The sequence below is a fragment of the Suricata suricatta genome, chromosome 5 (assembly GCF_006229205.1).
Source record: "Suricata suricatta isolate VVHF042 chromosome 5, meerkat_22Aug2017_6uvM2_HiC, whole genome shotgun sequence".
Lineage (NCBI taxonomy): Eukaryota > Metazoa > Chordata > Mammalia > Carnivora > Herpestidae > Suricata > Suricata suricatta.
Window position 1 is genome coordinate 71,240,472 of NC_043704.1, and position 23,186 is coordinate 71,263,657.

Consider the following 23,186-nt stretch of genomic DNA (forward strand, 5'->3'; position numbering starts at 1 on the left):
GCAGGCAGACCCTTCAGAGACCCTCCCCCATCTCCAAGCCCCAGTTTTGGCTGGGCGTCTCCTGGCTCAGGCCCTAATGTGGCCCTGTTACCCTGGTGCCCGACGGAAATAGGAGGCCGGCAGCCTGCCAGAGTGGGGCAGGCCAGCCAAGAGCGAGGGGGGTCGAGGGGGTGAGGAATCTCCACTCCCCTCCTCTGGGGTTGCCTTGCATTGCCCACAACACCCAGAGTGCCTCCTCCCCCAGACCAGCTGGCTGAGATCCAAAGCTCCTCTAAACAAACAAATATGCCCCTAGACCCTGCTGGGATGCCCTCACCCCAAAGCAATAGGATTCCAGGCTATAGGATGTTTCTTGTATAGCACCCCCACACACAGACGACAGCCTCAGCTAAAGGGAACTGGAGAAATCCATCAAGCCCCCATTGGCCCTCCATGTTCCTACAACTGACAAATGATCCCTCTGCCCCTCCTCAAGAGAGCCAGCTGCTCTTACACCCCCTTCACCACAACCCCCAGACACACCTGACAGCTGCAGGAAGTCCTGACAGGCTCCCTCAGCAACCCCTTCCCCCACCAGCAGCCATGCCCAGAGAGCCTGTTTCTTGTACACTGCTCTCTTGTCCCTATCCAGCTGGCTACCAGCTCTGGGAACCCCAGCTGGCTGGTGGGGCAGACAGCTGGGTGAGAGTTTTGGGGAGTTAGCATCTTAGGCTCTCTTTCCAGGGCCTCTCTTAGTGCTCGACCTTCTTAGCAGGGAGGTTACCTGAAAGGTAACCTGGTCCCACCCCGTGGCAGGGATAGGGGGTGTGGGTGTTGGAGGATAGCCCAGCAGTCAGTCCCTCCTCCTCATCCCTGTGTCATCTACCACCCAAAGCTTGTGGAGCCAGCCAGGTATAACCTCCCCTTGGTCCAGTCTGAGGCTGGGGTCAGAGTCAATGGACAAGATGAGGTTGGGCTTAGATCACACTGGAAATGACTTTTCCTAAAACCCTGGCAGACAATGCCCATGGCTCAGAGAAGCCTACTGCCTACTTCCCACAGGAAGGAGCCCCAGGGGCCTGATTTGAGGGGACAATTTAAGTAAAATTATTCCCTCTACTGCAAGATGGGAGCTGCTGGATCAAAATGGCCAGATGAAAAATTCTAGCCACTGCCAAAAGATGTTCCCCAAATCTATCAGAACCCCATGCCTGACTCTTCCCTTAGCCTTTGGATAAGAACAAACCTCAGCAACTTGCTCAGCAATCCAGCTGCAAAAGGCTGTGAGGAAAAGCAAAGCCTGGTCAGAGCTCAGAGCTCAGCCCAGTTCTTGGACCCCTTCTCCCAGCACAGAAAACAACCTCTCTACCTTTTCTGTCCCCCTTTGTCCTGTCAGCTACCGCCCTCTGCCGACCAAGAGAGAAAGTGCTTGATCTCCAAGGAGAAGGGAAGCAGCCCCATGAATAACGATCATATTTCCTAAAGCAAATAAGGACATTTAGCTTGATATGCATATTCGAGAGTATGCAGGAATGTCCAGGGAACAAGGACTAGATGCCCATAAAAGACTACACCCAAATCTTGGCACTGCTTCTGGGGCTCCCATAGAGTGTTGAAGAAAGCCCAAAAGGTTTAATTGGGTCCGAGAGAACCAGGAGACACTGAGGCAGTGGGAGCATCAGTAATTTACCACCACTGACTTGCCCCTCACCCACCACACACACACACACACAAATGCCTCCTTACTCAGCCTCTCAGCCCCCAGGATCTGTCCTGGGGCCCAAAAGCACAGATGCCCCTCGCTCCTGAGGGGCTCCTGCAGAGCAGGGCTGGGCCCTCGGTTCATTGGCAGATGATGGGGTCTAGGACCCAGCTACCTGGCTATCCCCCAGGCCTCTCCCATTACCTGCTGTCCCTCCTCACCCCCAGCCAGGCGCTGATATGCAGATCTCTCCCCCATGGCACCCAAACTCCCAGGCGGTAGGGGAAGGGAGGGGGAGCAGTGCCCTCCCGCAGCCCCCGCCCCTCCGGTGGCACCAGCAGCGGCAGCGTCACAGCCCTGCGTCTTGAGGGGCCGGGCCTCCAGCATCCTCCAGAAGGAGGGCAGGCGGTGCTTGAGCGCCTCAAAGGCCGGCCGTGCCCCCCGGCATACCCACCCACAGCCTCATATCCACCACTGGTTGGCTAGTGTCCGAGCTGAGCCCGGATGGATGATCGATCAGATGGTCGTGGTCACCCATGCGGGGCCTGCGACCGGCCCCTCCCCCAATCCAGTCCCCAGCCTCCATTCCAAGAAGCCGTGCCTCTCGCCTCTCCACAGCACCACCTGCTGACCCCGGAGACAGCCAAGTGCCTCGACCCCACCTCCAATGACCGCAGGGCCACAGCTCCCCTCAGCCCCATGGCCACCTCCATGACTCCAGAGCTCCATAGCCACCGATTAGGTCCTGGGTAATCAAGACCTCCTACATAAGGAGGTCCATCCAAGAAGCTCACAGAAAAGGAACCCCATCCTGGCTCGCCTGAGACACCCCCCCCACTCAGTTCACTGTGTCCTGAAGCCTATCCCCTCTCCCCCACCCACCAGGCTTCCACGGGACTCCAAGCATGCGCCCACCTGCCCGGCTCCCTGCCGCTCCACTCCGCACTCCACTGCACTCCACTGTCACCGCCCGGCGAACCTGCCCAGCAGTAGAAGCCACGCCCCCGCCGGCGCTGGGAGGGAGACCACAGCCCGCCCCAGTCCCACGCCTCTTTTCAGCCCGGCCTTGACATCTCCCTGTCTGCCCGCCCCTTTCCCCAAGACTGCACAGGCTGTGCCCGCGGGAGCGCAGGGCAGGGCACAGTGCTGGGGCTGACCTCTGGCTTCAGAAGAGTGCCTTGAGTACCCACACTCCCCCCCCCACCCCCTGGAGGAGCTGCTCCAACTGCTCCAACACATGCCCACGTAGGGGCTCTGCCACCCAGCACCTGGGCGAGGCCATAGCCTAGCAGAGGAAGTCCTACTGCAGAGGCTCCTCCTCTCCCTCCAGCCCTGAGGGCTTCGGGGCGCCCCCACACACACCCTCTCATTGTGCTGGCATCTGAAGCATCCTGACTTCTTAGTACCAGGTATTTAGGGCTGAGCTCAGGGCACCCTCCCCTTTGGGGGTTGGGGCACAGGAGGAGGGAGATGCTGAGACATCTGCCCTCCCCTCAACCAACTCAACCTCCAGGCCCAGGAAAGAGACCCCTGGAGGATACAAGGTAAGTTCCTATAAGGCTCACTCTCCTCACAAGTTCCTTCACCTTTGAAACACGCTGGGGTGGGGGATGACCTCTCCAGGCAGGAGGGAGATCTAATCCAGGCAGAAGTTCTCAGGTATCTTAGGGCGGCTCTAGCAGAAGTTCCTGGGTATACATATGGCAGCATGTTTTGTGGGAAGCTGCAAGAGCCCAGCCAAAGTCAGGAGGCTGTCCTGACCCAATGTCAGAAAAAGCACTAAAATGCCGGGCCCACCACCAAATCATTCCTCCCTCTTGCCTTCTCCCTATCTCCTCCCCCCATCATCCTCTCCCCTTCCTAATGCCATCCTGCCAAGATTCCCACAGGATCCAAACTAATTCTAGGGCCTGGGAGATCTACCCTACCTGTATACCCGTGCATACATGTAGACAAAGGTCTACAACTTGCCCCAGTATCTCTAAAGCAAGCTGGGAGTGGCCAGAAGCCAGCTTGCCTCTGCTGTCCACTCCCCTCCCCCAGCCTCTCCAGCAGCATCAGTGAAGTGACAAATCCACACTGAGGAGCAGACATGACATGTAATTTCCGGCCAAGAGATTTTTCCAAAACAATCTACCGTATTCTTGGGAATAAATGCCAAACTCACCTCCAAGCCAGGCCTCTCCCACCCCTGCCCTCCCTCTTCTCTAAGCCCTAGAGGGAAAACAACATATTGGGGAAGAGGAGGGGGCCTTAGAGTTCCTTTCCCAGCCAGAGGATTATCTTGCCTCTACATGCCAGCCCCAAAAAGCCCAGTCAACTTAAACTCACCCCTCCATACACAGGCCCCAAACTTCTGGACCAAGGCCAGGCTGGCTCCCCTTGGGACCTCATCCCAGAGAGAACTGCACCAAGCAACCCCACACTTTCAGGTCAGCCCAGCTCTGACATCATACTGGTCTGGGGAGGAGGCTGGCCCGGGGCCAATGGAGAGAGGGGGTGATTCAGACATACACCATGACTGTCCACACCCTCTCCATCTCCAGGACACAGGGGCCCACTCCCTCCCAGGAGAGCTTGGCAGCCTCTGAGGAGAGGCAAAGCTGATGCATATTTGCTAGTGGTGCTGAGCCCATAGGCTCTGGCACTGGAACCTCTTTACCCTTCTCCTTAACTGTTGATATTTCCCCAAGACTTCTGAACTTGGCCTTCTCAATGGATGCTCTGCTCTCTGGGAGTTACTTCCTCTCCCCCAGGGCTCCAATTACCGTGTGCTGTCTGCCTCTATTTCTGACCACCTAAAGCTCCAGGCCCACATTTATAGACATTTACAGGACAGCTCCACCAGGAGGATGTACAAGAAACATAAATTCTGTGTAACACTGAGCTCATCATCACCCCCTTAAACCTAGCCAACACATGCTCCATTATCCTGACTGGAAATATCACAAGCCAATGCCAGCCACCCAGGCTAGAAACCTCACCCGTGCCCACCCGCACCCCCCCCCAGCTGTAACTTCCTACCTTCCCCGCTGGGCAGGACACAAAATCTTGTTTCTGCCTCATTAGTCCTCCCAATCAACACCACTGGGATCAAGAATCAGACAGACTGGGAGCTGAAATCCTGGCTCTGTCACTTTGTAGTTGAGCAACTTTTGGGCAAAGGACGTAACCTCTCCTGTATAATGGGAATAAATAGCAGCAGATCCTTCACAGAGTGCAGTTTCAATAAGATAATGAATAGCACACGTAGCACAGAACCTGGCACATAGCTGCCTATTGCTATTATTATCATCTGAAGTCCCTCCCCTGCTTATATCCTTCTGTAACTCCTCACTGAGCCAAATACAAGGCCCTTCAGGATCCTCCCCTTGCCTATTTGTCCACCTCCATACTTCACCATTTTCTTCAAATGTCCATGTTCCAACCAAATAAAATACTTGCCCTTCCCTTCTTTTTTATTTTTTTAATTTTTATTTTAGAGAGAGAGAGAGAGAGAGAGAGAGAGAGAAAGCAGGAGAGAGGCAGAGACAGACTAAGACACAGAATCTGAAACAGGTTCCAGGCTCTGAGCTGTCAGCACAGAGCCCAATGTGGGGCTCGAACCCACAGACCGTGAGATCATGACCTGAGCCAAAGACAGATGCTTACCCGGCTGAGCCACCCAGGCGCCCCACTCCCTTCTTTAATTTTAATGTCTCGGGGCACCTGGGTGGCGCAGTTGGTTAAGTGTCTGACTCTTGATTGCAGCTCAAGTCATGATCTCAGTTCATGAGTTCGAGCCTCATATTGGGCTCTGTGCTGACAGTGCAGAGCCTGCTTGGGATTTTCTCTTTCTTCCTCTCTCTCTCTGCCCATTTCCCACTTGCTCTCTTTCTTTCTCTCTCTCTCTCTCTCTCAAAAATAAATAAACTTAAAAAAAGAACGTTTCTCATTAAAAAAAATTAATGTCTCTGAGCTATTCTCTTTGTCTACATGATGAATTCCTACACATCTCTCAAGACCCATTCCTCTCCTCTGTAAACTCCCATTTCCTACCTCCAAATAGTTATTTTTGCCATGCTTCCCATGTTATTTTGTTAAAATAATATTTGAAAACAGGAATGGTATAAACACACAATACAGTTAACTATTGAACAACATGGGTTTGAATTACACAGTAATTCAAGTGGACACAGGTCGACTTACATGTGGATTTTTTTCAATATAGTACAGTACTGTGAATGTATTTTCTCTTATTATTTTCTGCATAACATTGTTTCTCCAGTTTACTGTGTTCTAAGAATATAGTACATAATACATATAAAATATATGTGCTGTTTATGTTATTGGTTAAGTTTTCCAGTCAATAGTCGGCTATCAGTAATTCAGTTTTTGGGGAGTCACAAGTTCTATGCGGATTTTGGACTGTGTGAGAGGTCAGCCCTCCTAGCCCTCAAGTTCTTCAAGAGTCAACTATATGGCTAAAATGAAGAAATCAGGAGACGACAAATGCTGGCCAGGATGTGGAGAAACGGGCACCCTCCTACACTGCTGGTGGGAATGCAAGCTGGTACAGCTGCTCTGGAAAACAGTGTGGAGCTTCCTCAAAAAATTAACAACAGAACTCCCCTATGACCCAGCAATAGCACTGCTAGGATTTACCCAAGGGATACAGGAGTGCTGACGCATAGGGGCACATGTACCCCAATGTTCACAGCAGCACTTTCAACAATAACCAAATCATGGAAACAGCCTAAATGTCCATCAACTGATGAATGGATCAAGAAGATGTAGTTTATATATACAATGGAGTACTACATGGCAATGAGAAAGAATGAAATCTGGCCATTCATAGCAATGTGGATGGAACTTGAGGGTGTTATGCTAAGTGAAATAAGTCAGGGGGAGAAGGACAGATACCATATGTTTTCACCCATAAGTGGATCAAGAGAAACTTAACAGAGGACCATGAGGGAGGGGAAGGGGGAAAAATAGTTGGGGAGAGGGAGGGAGGCAAACCATGAGAGACTCTTGAATACTGAGAACAAACTGAGGGCTGATGAGCATGGGTGAGAGGGGATGGGGGGTGATGGGCATGGAGGAGGGCACTTGTTGGGATGAGCACTGGGTGTTATATGGAAAACAACTGGACAATAAACTGTGAAAGAAAAAAAAATGAGTCAACTATAGTGTAGAACATGTGGAAAACAGCCAAATCAATTTAAAAGTTTCAAATTATCCATCACACTCTGATTCTTAAAGGGTTACTATTCTTATAACAATCTGTATTGATATATATACAATTCCACTGAGAGATTCTATGTACACACCCTGTAAAGTAACCTTCTTATCTGTCAAGTTGAAGGCAGAAGCTGGCAAGGTACCTGGTCAAGAGAGTCTGCTGGAAGAGACTTCAAACCCATAAGATGGACACTGGAGAAAGAGGGGCTGCTTTACTTCCAGCAGGTATCAGAAATAAGCCTCATCCCCACTCCCCACCCCCCCTCCGCCCAGGCTTTGCTCCTTCCCTGTACTTCTAATCCAGAAAAGCAAGCACCTTCATAGAAAGAGGGGCTGCCAATCTCATTACATCCACTCCCATCCCAGTCCCACTAAGCTACTTTGCTCCCACAAAGCTGTTTCAGCACCAGGGACAACAAGGCCAGTCGGTCCCTCAAGCAGGGGGAGGGCCAGGAATCAGCCTTCGGCAGAGGCTGCATTCTCACTAAACTCTGCAGGGACAGCAGGGGTATGCGATACAACAGCGCCCTGATGGGAAGGAAGCTCAGTGTGTCAGGCATCCCAGCCTCACCAAGGGGGGCGAGGGAGTAACAGGGTGGGAAGGAAGGGCACAGAAGCAGGGACCCATATCAGATACAGGGACCCACCATACCTCATCTTTGACTCCAGTGGAGAAGGAGGCGTGACTTTCAGAGAAGAAAGGAAAGACTCTACCTTCACACAGAACCTATCCAATGTACAGGCCCACACTGAACTCAACCCCTCCCCCCACATGTACCAACTTGATCTTGAAAGTATTTAGTTGCTGTTTCATGCTCCAGTGGCTCAAGATTGGCATGTGAACCCCTGCCCCTCAGAGACAGGACTCTGAGAACCCTAACATATTCCTGGAGCACTCCTCCCACCAACAAAACCCCACTCAGGTATGACAGAGGATATGCCAGCAGCCTTCTGGGTCCTGTGCACATGCATACATACCATGCACGTCCTGGTGCCAGGGCTGGGATGCAGGGCACTGCAGAGAGCTCTTGCCAAACCTCTAGCTCAGGCATCATCACAACATCAAGGGAAGCAGTGACTCCCAGGAAGGGAGGCAGGATGCAGTCAGGCTCCCTGCAGCCAGCCATTCCCAGAGCTCTTCTAGGGCTGGGGCTGGGCTGAGGCCACCCGGCTGGTCCTCTGCCTGCTGGCTCAGGCCTCACCCCACCCCCACCCCTTCAGCAAGAGCCTAGAGCTGAAGGGGCCTATTGTTGACGCAGAGAGGTGGGGTGGGGAAAGAAGCCAGAGCTGTGAATGGTAGAGCATTTATTCTGCAAGAGGGACTGCTCATCCCCTCTGGACCCTGTCCATACCAGAACCCCAGGAGCTAGCAACACCCAGTGAAGGACTGGCTGCAGGGCCCAGGAGACAAAGGGACTGAACCTAGGAGTAGAAGAAACGTTAGACGACCTTCCCACTATATCCCGCCTATCTATTTTAGCAATACAGACACTGAGATCCTGAAAGGGGAGGTGGACTTGCCTGGGACAAGGCACTACGGAGCTATCATTGGGAACAGATTCCTATGAACTAGGGGAGATCAACCGTTCAGAGCAGGGGTGATTCTGGACACAGAGGAGCAGCCATACCAAGGTCAGGGATTAGTAAGGGTAAGGACCCAGGAAGAGGTGGCCTTGCCTTATCAGAAGACACAGCACACAGGAGACAGGCAGAGACAGGAAGAGCCCCTGTTCTCACACTCAGCTAAAGCCCTTGGCTCCAGGGCTCCCACGAGGCACAGCTGCTGAAGGAAGAGACCAGGCCAAAACTCTTGCTCTAAACCCCTCCTCAGTCACTCACATGCACCTTCTATGTGCTCCCCCTGTGTTAGGGTTTTGGGGAAACAGGAAGGGGAAGTTATGTTCTGGGTCTTCAAGAAGACACTATGTCTTCTTGAACACAGGTTCTGCAGGTTCCTTTTTTTTTTCTAATGGAAAGCAATTTTTAAAAATCTATTTATTTACTTTAATTTTTTAATTTAATTTTTTTTTTTTAGTGAGTTTTATGCCCAATGTGGGACTTGAACTCACAACAGAGTTCAAGAGTTGCACATTCTACCGCCTGGGCCAGCCACGGGTCCCTACGTGCAGTTCTTCAGGAGCTTCATCTTCACTGACTGATTAAAAACTTCCCCTTACTACTCTGCATTACCTCCATTTTACAGATGAAGAAATTGAGGTTCTGGAGAAGTGACCAGAGTCAGGCAGAGATTAAGAGCTGAAGCCAGGATTCAGACCATATATAACCACACACTAAATTTTTTGGCTTAATGATGCGAGCCCACGGAGGACAGAGCTACAGTCCCATTCATTACGTATATACCAGATACTGAATGAATTCATGGATTCTGTGAGCAAGTTTAAAGGGGGACAGATGTTCCAGGAAAAAACAATAAATTGCACACATGCACATAATTCCATTCCTTCTCAAAACCCTTCCAAACTACATTTTCAAAAAGAGAATTTATTTTTCTAAAGAGAAATTTTTTTAATGTTTATTTTTGAAAGAGAGAGAGCACACATATGAGCAGGGGAGGGGCAGAGAAGATCTGAACAGAGGAGACAGAGGATCTGAGGCAGGCTCTGAGCTGTCAGCACAGAGCCCGACACAGGGCTCAAACCCACAAACCACAAGATCATGATCCAAGCTGAAGTCAGATGCTTAACCAACTGAGCCACCTAGGCGCCCTTCAAGAGAAATTTTTTGAATGGCAGAAATCCCTAAGGATAGGAAGAAAAGCAGAGGAAATAACCTCAATAAAACTTGGGACTCTAGAAAGCAGATGATGGGCCAGTGACAACTGGGAGCAGAACCTAAAAAAAAAAATCACAACTCCCAAGGTGAGAAGCACCTGACTGACCCCATAGAATCCTCAAACTGCCTGGGAATTAGAAGCCCCAGAAACTTCTATAAGAAGAGGTGAGAGAGAGAAGTGCTGAAAAAATAGAGGATTATTTAAAAGCTATTTAAAAAGCAGTAAGACCCCTTCCTATACTCCTTCCCCAGTACAGAGCCACTAGATGACTGCCCCTCCACCATGCTGCTAAAACCAGGGATTTCCTTGCAGGGGATGAAACAGAAGATCTTGAGACTGGCACAGTGGGCTTCGTGGAAGATAGCAGGAGGGTGCCGGGGGTGCTACATCCCAAGCAAGGAAAGCATGCATAGATGTTGAGACCCAAGTCCTCTTCTCTACTTGCTCTTAGAACATGGGAGCCAGGCTTCCACATCTTGGCAGGAGACACAAGTGTCTTTTCTCGAGACTCTGACCTGGCCAAGATAGATATAAAGACACCAACACTGGGAGTTCTGAAGAAATGGCCCATCTAGGTCACCACACAAAGAAGTTCCATCAGCAAGACTGTCCAGTGCTGTCGTTCCCCACCCTCAGTTGATAGCAGACAACACAAAATCAGCAGACAGCTAAGACAAGCCTCTAACATGGAAGAGAGAGAGCAAAACACACAAGAAAAAAGCAACCAAGAGGAAACAGACTATGCAAGAGAGGAAAATTTCAGACAAAAAACGCTCATTAATATATCCTCAGAGACAAGATATTGTATCTTCAAAATAAGAACAGGATATTACTGGTAACACAAAAAATTACAAACACAATAGATGACGTATAAAATTCAACAGACCCATCCCCACCCCGCCCAGCAGAGTCTGGCCCAAAGCAGGTGCTCACTCATAAATACCTGTTGAATGGATAAATGAGGTAGTGATTCTCAAGCTTTAATGCACATACAGATTGCTGGAGGATATTGTTAAGATGCAGATTCAGATTCTATGGCTATGAGGTAGGGCCTAAGATTCTCCATTTCTATGAAGCTCCCAAGTGATACATGTTTTGGTCCAATAGACCACACTCTGAGAAGCAAGGGTCTTCAATAAACTCTGGAGGTGTCCTTTGCCTGACCACACATTAAAATCACCTAGGAGGCTAGTATCCAAAATCTATAAAGAACTCACCAAACTCCACACCCAAAAAACAAATAACCCAGTGAAGAAATGGGCAGAAGACATGAATAGACACTTTTCCAAAGAAGACATCAGATGGCCAACAGACACATGAAATGATGCTCAGCATCACACAACATCAGGGAAATACAAATCAAACCCACACTGAGATACCACCTCACACCGATCAGAGTGGTTAAAATGAACAAATCAGGAAACTATAGATGCTGGTGAGAATGTGGAAAAACAGGAACCCACGTGCACTGTTGGTGGGAATGCAAACTGGTGCAGCTGCTCTGGAAAACAGTATGCAGCTTCCTAAAAAAGTTAACAATAGAACTCCCCTATGACCCAGCAATAGCACTGCTAGGAATTTACCCAAGGGATACAGGAGTGCTGATGCATAGGAGCACATGTACCCCAATGTTCATAGCAGCGCTTTCAACAATAGCCAAATCATAGAAAGAGCCTAAATGTCCATCAACTGATAAATGGATATAGAAGATGTGGTTTATATACACAATGGGATACTACTTGGCAATGAGAAAGAATGAAATCCTACCATCTGCAGCAATGTGGATGGAACTTGAGGGTATTGTGCTAAGTGAAATAAGTCAGAGAAAGACAGATATCATGTTTTCACTCATATGTGGATCTTGAGAAACTTAACAGAAGACCATAAGGGAAGAGAAGGGGAAAAAAAATGTTACAAACAGAGAGGGAGGGAGGCAAACCATAAGAGACTCTTAAATAAAGAGAACAAACTGAGGATTGATGGGGGTGGGGAAAGTGAGTGATGGGCATTGAGGAGAGCACTTACTGGGATGAACACTGGGTGTTGTATGGAAGCCAATTTGACAATAAAATATATTTTAAAAAATCACCTTGGAGCTAGGAAAGTGTAAATGTGTAGGCCCCACCCACTGAGATTCTAATCAACTTGACCTAGGTGAGACTAAGGCATCATTTCTTTGAGAGAGAGAGAGAGAGAGAGAGAGAGAGAGAGAGAGAGAGAGAGAGAGAGAGAGAGAGAGAGAAAGCACATGCAAGCAGGGAAGGAGCCAAAAGAGAGGGAGGGAGAGAATCTTAAGCAGGCTCCACACTCAACATGCAAAGTCCAACCTGGGGCTCAATTTCACAATAGTGAGATCATGACCTGAGCTGAAATAAAGCATCAAACGATTAACTGACTGAGCCACCCAGGTGCCCCTGAAGCATCATATCTTTTTTTTTTAAGTTTATTTATTTTGATTTAGAGACAGAGAGAATGGAGGAATGGCAAAGAGAGAGGGAGAGAGAGAATCCCAGACAGGCTCTGTGCTGTCTATGTGGAGTCCGATGTGGGGCTCAAACTCACAAACTGTGAGATCATGACCTGAGCTGAAACCAAGAGTTGGGTGCTTAACCAACCAAGCCACCCCGGTGCCCCCTAAGACATCATATCTTGAAGTCTCTTCAGATGAATCCAGACCGGAGTTGAGTACCACTGCTCTGGAGGAAGCCTGTAACTGTGCCGATGCGTCTGACCTAGGCAGAAGAGTCCTGTTCTCAGATATTCTCTCTCATTGCTGACAATGACCACTCTCTCAGAAGGCCCTCCTCATCATGGCCATGACATCAGTTTATGGGACTACTTATTATACTGAAGTGATTCTCAATTCTCAGGCCCATTAATGTCAATGGATGGAAAAATCATTCTATTGAATTCTCATGGAATTCATTCTGAGAATGTTTTCCTTATTAAATTCTCACACTTACCTTAACTAATTTTTGTTACTCTGGACCTTGAAACTTTATCAGGTTAAACCCTTTTGGGGAGAAGGGTTTTGTTTTGTTTTGTTTTTTAGTGAAATGTGAATAATTCCTTAGCCAAAAATCCTAATTTATTCTCCCAAGGTTTCTATTACTAAAGTTGAATTTAGAAGTTTTGTGTCTATCTCATCCATGCCACATATGGGATAAAATATATCAACAGACATTTACTGCTATGAAAATTACCAAATTATAATAGAAGGTATGGAGGATAAAGTTCAGGTCTTCTACAATAGAGAGCAAAAAACACAAAGATGGCAAACAGGAGAGGAAAAAAAATAAGAAAACCAGATGATCAGTATAAGAAGGTCCAATATCTAAACAAAAGGAACTGTGACACACACACACACACACACACACACACACACACACACACACCACACAGAAAGAGGAGAGAGAGAGAAGATCAAAATAATACAAGAAAACTTCCCAGACCTGAAGTATAAGTTTCCAAACTAAAAGGTTTCACTGTGCATACAGCAGGACATGAAACAGACCCACACTAAGCTACATAATTAGAAAATTATTAGGAAACAGAATGCTAGAGATAAAGAGAAGATCGTACACTCTTTGGGGCAAGGGGAGAGGGTCCCATACAGGTCTGACATGGGATTTGGAATGACTTTAGACTTCAGTGTTAATTCTAGAACCTAAAAGCAGTATCCTCAAGATGCAAAGGAAAGCAATTTCCAACCTATATCTTTATATTCAGCTGATTGAGTATCAGGCTGGAAAGGTCTTCAAATAATCTCCCATCCATACACCCTCCTCTCTCAGGAAGCTACTAAAGGACAGACTCTATCGAAACTAGAGTAAACCAACAAAGGAGAAGACATGGGATGCAAGAGATCCAACACAGAAGAGCAGTGAAGGAGACGCTCAGGATATGGAAAGGAGGTCCCAGGATAACTAAACATCTGTGACAGACAGCAACCAGACCATGCTGCTTCTGGGCACAGGCTCTGAAAGAGACTTCTTCAGAAAGAAATTTGCTAGAACATCTAATGGAACTGACATCTTGAGAAACTTAGATGGCTACTGGAATTTGGCTAATTGAAAGGTCCACAGAAAACTAAGCAAACAAACAAAAGCAACTCCAGGAGGAACAAAAAGTTATTCGGGAAAGGAAAAGTCATCGCAATTTATTACACCATAACAATGTAAACACAGATAACAGAATGAAGAAAAAATCAGAAACTTCTAGAGTGGAGAGACTGAAAGATGGGAAGGGTAGAAGAGTAGCGATGGGGGAATTAAACTAAAATCTCGTCTTTGGCCAACATGGAATAATAAGGATCAGATTTGCTCTCCTGACTGCAATAACAAAAAGTTGGACAAAATTATCAAAGAACAAAAGACAGTGATACCTGTGAGTCAGGAAATAAAAGAGGTCAGCCCTATGGTTGTGCTTCCAGGCTACAGCACAGAGAAGGGAACTGTCAGACCCCAAAAGACTCCAGGAATTGAGGAGATGGAGCTTAGAGTTTGGGGAGTCTTAGGGGGCCAGAGTTCAGAGAACACAGCATCAAAGAATACAGAGTACCACAGAAGTCTGTAAAGGGTACCCCTCAAGTATTTAGCTAAACACTAATCATCACGTGAATATGTGGAAATTACCCAAGGCTGGGAAAAATAACCACCTAAAGGATTAGAAGTAACAATGCCTGGGTGCTCTCAAGGCTGGGAAAATGCCTGATCCCACCAGCCAAACTGGAAAAGCTATGCATTGGGTACAATTCACAGATGGGTCTTACCTTAGCAAGAAAATTAGTAGCCTTAGATTGAACATGGCTCTGGTCCTACCTAACAAGTCTTAAAAACAAGACCCAAGGTAATCAAACTGTTTCCAAGTCACTGCATCCTAGAATAAAGCTCAAGAATAGTTATAAGAAATACCCAGCAACCAACCAGGTAAAATTAACATTGTCTGGCATCCAATAAAAATTTATTAGGCATGCAAAAAAGCCAGGAACTGGGGCCCCTGGGTGGCTCAGTTGGTTAAGCCTCTGACTTCAGCTCAGGTCATGATCTCATGGTTTGTGGGTTCAAGCCCTACAACATGGCTCTGTGCTGACAACCCAGAGCCTGGAGCCTGCTTCATTCTGTGTCTCCTTCTCTCTCTGCCCCTCCCCTGCTCATGCTCTGTTTCTCTGTTTCTCAAAAATGAACAAGTTTTTTAAAAAATTTTTTTAAAAAGCCAGGTATTATGACCCATAAGAAGATAAAACAATTAATCAAAACCAACTCAGAACTGAAACAAGTGGTAGAATTACCAAAGACATTAAAATAATGAAACATTAAAACAATTATTAAAACTATTATTACTATGAAACTATATTGCTATCAAAAATTTAAAAAATTTTTTACATTTATTTATTATTGAGAGACAGATAAAGACAGAGCACAAATGGGGGAAGGGCAGAGAGAGAAGGAGATGCAGAATCCGAATCAAGTTCCAGCAAGCTGTCAGCACAGAGCCTGACGCAGGGCCCAAACCCACAATCTGTGAGATCATGACCTGAGCTGAAGTCAGATGCTCAACTGACTGAGCCACCCAGGTGCCCCTAAAAATAGATTTTTAAGAAGAATATAATTGAACTATTAGAATAAAAACTACATTGCATAAGATGAAAAAATAAACTGAATGGTATTAAAGTCATATTAGATACTGCAGAAGAAAAACTTGGTGAACCTGAAGACACAGTAATAGACATTATCCAAAATGAAACCTAGATAGGAAAAAAAATCCTTTGTTAAATGAACAAAGCATCTATTCCTGAAACAATATTGCCCTGTATGTTAACTAACTAGAATTTAAATAAAAATTTTAAAAGAGGCGGGGGGAAGTTAAAAAGGAGGGTGGGCACCTGAGTGGCTCAGTTAAGCATCCAACTTTGGCTCAGGTCATGAATTCACAGCTCATAGGTTCAAGCCCCATGTCAGCTCTGTGCTGACAGCTCAGAGCCAGGAGCCAACTTCGGATTCTGTGTCTCACTCTCTCTCTGGCCCTTCCCTGCTCATGCTCTCTCTGTCTCTCTCAAAATAAATAAACATTAAAATAATTGTTTTTAATATAAAAGAAAAAAAAATAAATGAACAAAGCGTCTGTGAGCAGTGGGACAATTTCAAGTGGCCTAACATTTGTATTGTTGGAGTTCCCTGAGAAAAAAAAGGAGAAAGAGCTGGGAACAGAAAAAATATTTGAAGAAATAATGGCCTAAATATTTCCACATTTGATGAATACTATAAATCCACACACTCAAAAAGCTCAATGAACTCCAAGCACAAGACACATGAAGAAAACTACACCAACTCACCTCATAATTAAATTGCTCAAAATCAATGATAAGGAGAAAATCTTCAAATGTAGCTGGGGAGGGCGAGGGAAACATGTTACAGACAGGGAGCAAAGATAAAAGATGACAGCAGAGGGGGCGCCTGCCTGGCTCAGCTGGTAAAGCATACAACTTCTGATCTTAAGGTGGTGAGTTTGAACCCCGTGATGGGCACACAGAGCTTACTTTAAAAAAAAAAAAGACAGCATATTTCCTGCATATTTCCTGGAGAAATGAAAATGAGAAGACAGTAGCACAACATCATTAAAGTACTGAAAGAATAAATGAATAACCTAGAATTCTAGTCCATTGAAAATATCTTTTTAAAATAAAGGCTAAATAAACTTCTTAAGCATACAAAAGCTGAAAGAATTCATCACCAACCTGCACTACCATAAATGTTGGAAGAAGTCCTCTAGACAGAAGAAAAATAAGACCATATAGAAACACAGATCCACTCAAAGAAAGGAAGCCCTGGAAAGAGCAACTACACTTAAGTGTTACTACAGGTAAACACTTAAGATACTTTTATTACGTAGATTACTTTAAAAAATAAGGTGACTGTTTAAACAAAAATAGTACCAGTATAGTGTGGGTTTACAATGTGTGTAAGAATAAGTTTTGAATAATAGCACAAAGGGAAGAGAAATAAAAATCTAGGTTTTTATACTATTATCACTTGAAGACAGACTATGATAAGTTAAAGACGTGTATTATGAATCTCGGGCTTGCTCCCTGTCAAAAATAACCCTCCCCTGCTTGCTCTTCCAAAAATAAACACTTTTTAAAAGTATTTTTTAAAAATATGCATATTATGAATCCCATAGACAGTACAAGGAAAGATAACCATCCTCATAAACACAAATGTGAAATTCTTTAACAAATTCTCTAGCAAATAGAATTTAACAATACATATAAAGGATAACACACCATGACCAAGTGGTGTTAATCTAAGGAATGCAAAGCTGGTTTAACATTTGAAAATCAGGGATGCCTGGGTGTCTCAGTCAAGAGACTGGCTTCAGCTCAGGTCATGATCTCACAGTCTGTGGGTTCAAGCCCCACATCAGGCTCTCTAATGTCAATGCAGAGCCTGCTACAGATCTTCCATCCCCCTCTCTCTCTCTGTCCCTCCCCTGCACTCTCTCTCTCTCTCTCTCTCTCTCAAAAGTAAATAAACATTTAAAAAACAAAAATTTGAAAATCAAACTAAAACAAAAAAATCCTATAGTCACAAGAAAACAGTTGACAAAATCCGACATCCATTCCTATTAAAATCTCAGCAAAATAGGAATGGAGGGAGTTTCTTCAACCTAATAAAGATCATATATGAAAAATCTACAGCTAATTTTATGCATAACAGTGAAAAGACTGAAGATCAGGAACAAGTAATCTCATCTTCTAGTCAACTTTATACCAGAGAATAGTGCCAGTGCAATTAGACAAGAAAAAGAAGTAATTCTCAGGCATAAAGATCAGAAAGGAAGAAGTAAAACTGTCTTTATTAACAAATGACATGACAGCCTATGTATAAAATCCAATAGAAGCTATGAAAAGCTACTAGAATACATTTAGCAAGGTGGTAGGATTCAAGATCAATATATAAAAATCAATTGTATGTGTATATATTTATATATGTATATATATATACACACACACACTAACAACAAACAATATGAAATAGAAATGTAAAAACAATAGCATTTTATAGCAGCATTATAACAGCCAAAAGGTGGAAACAACCACCAGTAGATGAATAAACAAAATGAAGCATATTCATACAATAGATTATTACTTAGCTTTAAAAAAGAAGTAAATTCTAACACATGCCACAACATGAATGAACTCTGAATACATTATGTATGGTAAGTGAAAAAAAACATTCACCAAAGGACAAATACTGCATGATTCTACTCCTATGAGGTATTTAGAATAGCCAAATTCATGTAGAATAGAATGTGGTTCACTAAGGTCTAAGGTGGAGAGGGTATGGAGAGCTACTGTTTAATAGGTATAAAGGTTAATTTTGCAAGATGAAAAAGTTCTGGAGATGGATGGTGGTGATGAACCATATCCTGAAAAATGGTTAAAATGGTAAATTTTATGTTATATATATATATTTTACCAAAATTAAGATAAGAAAGCCAAATACCATTTATATAACATCAAAAAAATACATAATACTTAAGTATATATCTGACAAAAGATATGAAAGATCTGTATACTTAAACTATAAAACACTGGTGAAATTCTTAAAATGCCAAATAAATATAGACATATATATTGTTTATGGGTCAGAAGGTTTAATATTGCTAAGATAATAGGCATCTCCCCCAAATTGATCTTAGATTCAATGCAATCACAATCAAAATCCCAGCAGGCTTTCTTGTAGAAATTAACAAACTGATTCTAAAATGCATATGAAGTGCAAAGAACCTGGAATAACTAAGGAAATTTTAAAAAGAAAAAACAGGGGCGCCTGGGTGGCTCAGTCAGTTAAGTGTCCAGCTCCGGCTCAGGTCATGATCTCATAGTTTGGGGTTTGAGCCCCGCATCAGACTCTGGCTGACAGCTAGCTCAGAGCCTGGAGCCTATCTTCAGATTCTGCGTCTCCCTCTCTCTCTGACCCTCCCCTGCAAAGGCAATTCCATGGAAGGACACTTTTTTTCCACAAATGGTGCTGGAATATTGGATCTCTCTAAGCAAAAAGCTCAACTTCAATTCATTCCTTGCACCATACATAAGAATGAACCCAAATGGATCATTAGACCTAAATGTAAAACCCATAACTATAAAACATCTGGAAGCGGGAGGAGCCTGGCTGGCTCAGGCAGTAGAGCGGGAGACTCTTGATCTCAGGGTTGTGAGTTCAAGCCCTGTATTGGATATAGAGACTACTTAAACACACAATTATCTAAAGCATAAATAAGTAAACAAATAAATAAAATGTCTAGAAGAAAAACGGGAGGAAACCATTGTGCTTTGGGTTAGGCAAAGATTTCTTAGATATGACACTGAAAGCATAAGCCACAAAAGAGCAAGTTGTTCAACTAGAGTTCATTAAATTTTTTAAATTTCTGCTCATCAAAAGACACTGTAAAGAGAATTAAAATGCAAGCCAAAGATGAAAGGAAATATTTGTAAATCAAACACATCCAATCCCAACATATTCAATAAAGGGTCTACATGCATAATATAGAAAGAACTCATAAAATTCAATACAAAAAAGAAACCCCCAATTAAAAAATGAATAAACAATTTGAACAGACATATCACCAGATATACAAATGGCAAATAACACATGAAAAGATCCTCAGTAACATTAGTCATTAGGAAAATGCAAATTAAAATCAATGAGATAACCACTGCAGACCTATTCGAAGGTCTAAAATTAAAGAGACTGGGGCACCTGGGTGGCTCAGTCAGTTGAGTATCCAACTTCATCTGAAGTCATGATCTCAAGGTTCATGAGCTCGAGCCCAGCATCAGGCTTGCTACTTTCAGTGCAGAGCCCACTTTGAATCCTCTGTCTGCCTCTCTTTCTCTGTCCCTCTCCTAATCCCCCCTCTCAAAAATGAATAAACATTAAAAAAAAAAAATTAAAGAAACTGATCATACCAAGTGCTGACAAAGAAGTGGATGCATTCAAACTTTCATACACAACTACTGGTGTGTAAACTTTTTAATGTTTATTTTTTAGAAAGAGAGACAGTATGAACAGGGGTTGGTGCAGAGAGAGAGAGGGAGACACACAATCTGAAGCAGCCTCCAGGCCCTGAGCGGACCACACAGAGCTCAATGTGGGGCTCGAACTCCCTAACTTGAGATCATGACCTGAGCTGAAGTCAGACAGACACTTAACCCACTGAGCCATCCAGGCGCCCCACAACTAGTAGGTATATAAAATAATACAACCACTTTGGAAAATGGCGATTTTCTTAAAGTTAAATGAATCATGATTCACAATTCCAGTCCTAAGGATTTACCCAGGAGAAATAAAATAGTATGTCCACAGAAAAACTTGCACGAATGTTCACAGTGGTTTTATTTGTAACAACCGAAAACTAAAAACAACCCATCATCAGGTGAATGGATAAACTGTGGTATATACATATAATGGAATGCTACTCAGCAATAAAAAATGTGCTATTGAAGCTTACTCAACACGCATGAATCTGAAAATAATTATGCTGAGTGAAAAAAAAAAAAAAGCCAAGCCAAAAAAAGGACACCTGCTGTCTGATTCCATTTACATAAAATTCCAGGTAATGTGAACTAATGTATGGTGACAGAAAGCAGATCAGTCTGCTGCCTGGGGAAAAGGCATGGCAAAGGAGGGCCAGGAAGGAATTAGGAAGGGGCACAAAAAACTATGGGGGGTTTGGGAATAATAGGTATGTTCATTATCTTGATTGTGGTGGTGGCTTTACAGATGCATACTTATGTTAAAACCTATTGTTTTAAATAGGTTCCATTCACTGTGTAACATTACACCTCACTAAAGCCGCTATTAAAAACAAAAAGAATAACCAACCACTCCTTCGTTCTCCAGAATAAAGCACAGGGCAGGGGATAAGCATGGATTTAGAGACCAGAGGAAAAGGTCTGGGAGCACAGACACCTCCTCCCTGACATCTGCCAGCCAGGGGTCCTGGGAAAGCGGGCACCAGACTGCCGAAGAGGTCACTGAGCCCTCTGCACTCGGGACAGTGCAGGGAAGACCATGGCCCGCTGCATACAAACTGAAGCCCAGACACGTTATCTTGCCCCCAGGAGGTTACACAGGTAGTAGGTTGTCTAACCCCAGAACTGTCAAAGTGCTTCTCTTCATCTACCACAAATTCAAAAAAGTTGACCTGAAACAGGATAAAGATTTATGCTTATGTGTATGTGTTTAGAACAGACAATTCTCTCCATGGGAGCCAGAACCAGTTTGGCCATCCCAGAGAGCCAGGCACCAGGGACACAGCAGCTGAACTTCCGGTGCATGAGTGTTTGAGGCAGCAGTGTGACAGGCAGGCGTGGGACGAAGCTGACGGTCGGTTTGAGGTTTGCACAAGGAGCAGACTAACCGGCTCCTCCAGCACAGTCCCAGCAGCTGCCTGCCTAGGGCTCTGCTGCCCCAGCCTCCGCCACCGCCACTCCCCCTGCCCAGACCAGAGAGGACTATCTGCCCCGACTCTGGGTCAGACAAGGGGACAGGGGCCATCTGACTCAGAGATAGGACCCACCTGAGGCCCTGAAGCAAGCAGCAACTCTGCACCCACTCCAACCTGAGGGCCACAGGACCAGGAACTCACATGGTGCCAAGTAAGAGGTGAACAACCCTAGGAGGATGAGGCCCATAAACTGGCCAACCAAGCCCCTATGGGCCAGGAGTGAGTAGGCCTGGCAGCCTGGCCACCACTACCGGGGAGTCAACAGGAAGCCAAATCTAGTCCCCACCCCTGCAAGCCCCACCTCTAGGCTGCGACAGGAGCTGGCCTTGGCTGGAGCAGAACCTATGATGCCACAGCTGCCCATCTGTCCATTTCCATGGGGTGGGGCTGAGCTCTGGGCCATGGAGGCTGCCCAGAGCCCAGCCGTACAAACACCCTCTCCTCAAGTGTCCCTTTCAGGTTAGAGGTCTAGAGCCCATACCCAGAAAGAAGGCTTCACCAGTTCTCTGCCCTGCTACCCCTATTTATCCCTGGCTCTGAGCCCTCGGTTATTAATCAGCTGTGACAAGAAGGTGTGGCGGGAGCAGGTCAGGCTCGTGCTCAAATCACTGGCAGCCACACTCACATCTCACATCACATGGCTAACAGAGTTACCAGATAAAGTCCTGTTAATGCAATGCTGCCCCTTCCCTTTTTGGAATGTGTCTAGAGGGCTTGAGAAAACCTGCGCTGATTGCACCATCCCAGCCCTGGCACGGAGGCACTCCTATCTCAGGAGATAGAAAGATGGAGGGGTGACAACCTCAGCCTGGGGCTACCCCTCTCTTCCTTCTGCTGGGTCTGGCAGCCACCCAGATAGTCTCACCTCCAGTCTTAGACTCTAAGGAAATGCCCCATCACTACAGTTGGCATTTTTAGTACTGGGGGGAGGGGTCCTGACCCGCTGTTGAAAGCTGCACTGCTTCCTTCCTCCCCAGGTCTAAACACAAGTGACCAAGAGCAGTTTGGAGACCACCCTCTCCAGAAAGAACCGCAGCCTCCTGCTTCAAAACACACCAATTCCCGCTGGGAAGGGAATTGAGTTTCCTTACCTGCCGCCTTCTGCTGCCTCCCTGCAGACACAGTTTCGATGCTGTCCAGGCTGAGGTGGCAGAAGAGGATCCAGCAGGACACACTGCCTGCTCCCAGGCAGTGGCTTCCAACGCTCCAATCCCCAAAGCCCTACATCTCGCGCTCACCACGGCCCTTGGGCGATCCGGGCACTGGGCAACCGGCCTGTAGGTTACCACCTCCTCCTCCGCCGGCGTCTCCGGATCCTGTGCCCCACAGGGGGCCCCTCTCCTTCCTGGGACCCCTTCCCGTCCAGGTATGTCTCCTGGACAGCTCGCACCACCTGTCCTTCCTGCACCCCGGGTAACCAATTTGCTTCCTGCACCCCCAGGCGCCCCTCCCCCTCAGGTCCCTGGGGCCCCACGGGTCTGGCCCTCCCCACCAGCTCCAGTCTCTCTCGGTGTGTCGGGGCCGCTCCCAGGACCACCGCCTCCCGTCTGAGGTGCCCGCAGCTCTCCCAGTACTGCCCACCCTGCTCCCCGGAACTTTCGAGCCCCTCCCCGCGCTCCCAGTAGCGGTCCCCGAACTCGGAGAGTGGCTCGGGCTGCTGCAGCAGCCTGCGTGGGCTCCCCTCCCCCTGCTCCTGCACCCCAGCGCGGGCCTCCCCACGCTCCTGCACTGCGGGACAGCCTCCCCCCTTCTCCTGGTACTGCTTGCGGGGCCCCAGCCCCTCCTCCTGCACCACAGGCCAACCCGCTGAGCCCGTCCACGGCGGCGGGCGCCTCCAGTCCGCGCCGTCCGGCGGACCCCACACCACCCCCAGGCTGGGCTCGTGGCCACGGCCGCCCCGCTCCTGCACCCCCGGGCCCACCCCGCCCTCCTCCTGCACGGCCGGACCCACGCCCCCCTGCTCCTCCACGCCGAGCT

General features: G+C 46.6%; 1 protein-coding gene across 3 annotated transcripts in view; it reads right to left on the reverse strand.

Moving 5' to 3' along the window:
* The window catches only part of TNK2 (tyrosine kinase non receptor 2), a 46,746-nt gene extending 23,636 nt beyond the window's left edge, over window positions 1-23,110 (reverse strand). For 2 of the 3 annotated variants that reach the window (XM_029939518.1, XM_029939508.1), the window contains exon 1: window positions 22,301-23,110. The gene's annotated coding sequence lies outside the window, so the exon portion shown is untranslated. Of the gene's footprint in view, window positions 1-2,596; window positions 2,653-22,300 lie in introns of those variants that run through there. The other variant, XM_029939509.1, reaches the window with a different exon arrangement.
* Window positions 23,111-23,186: the final 76 nt, after the last annotated feature.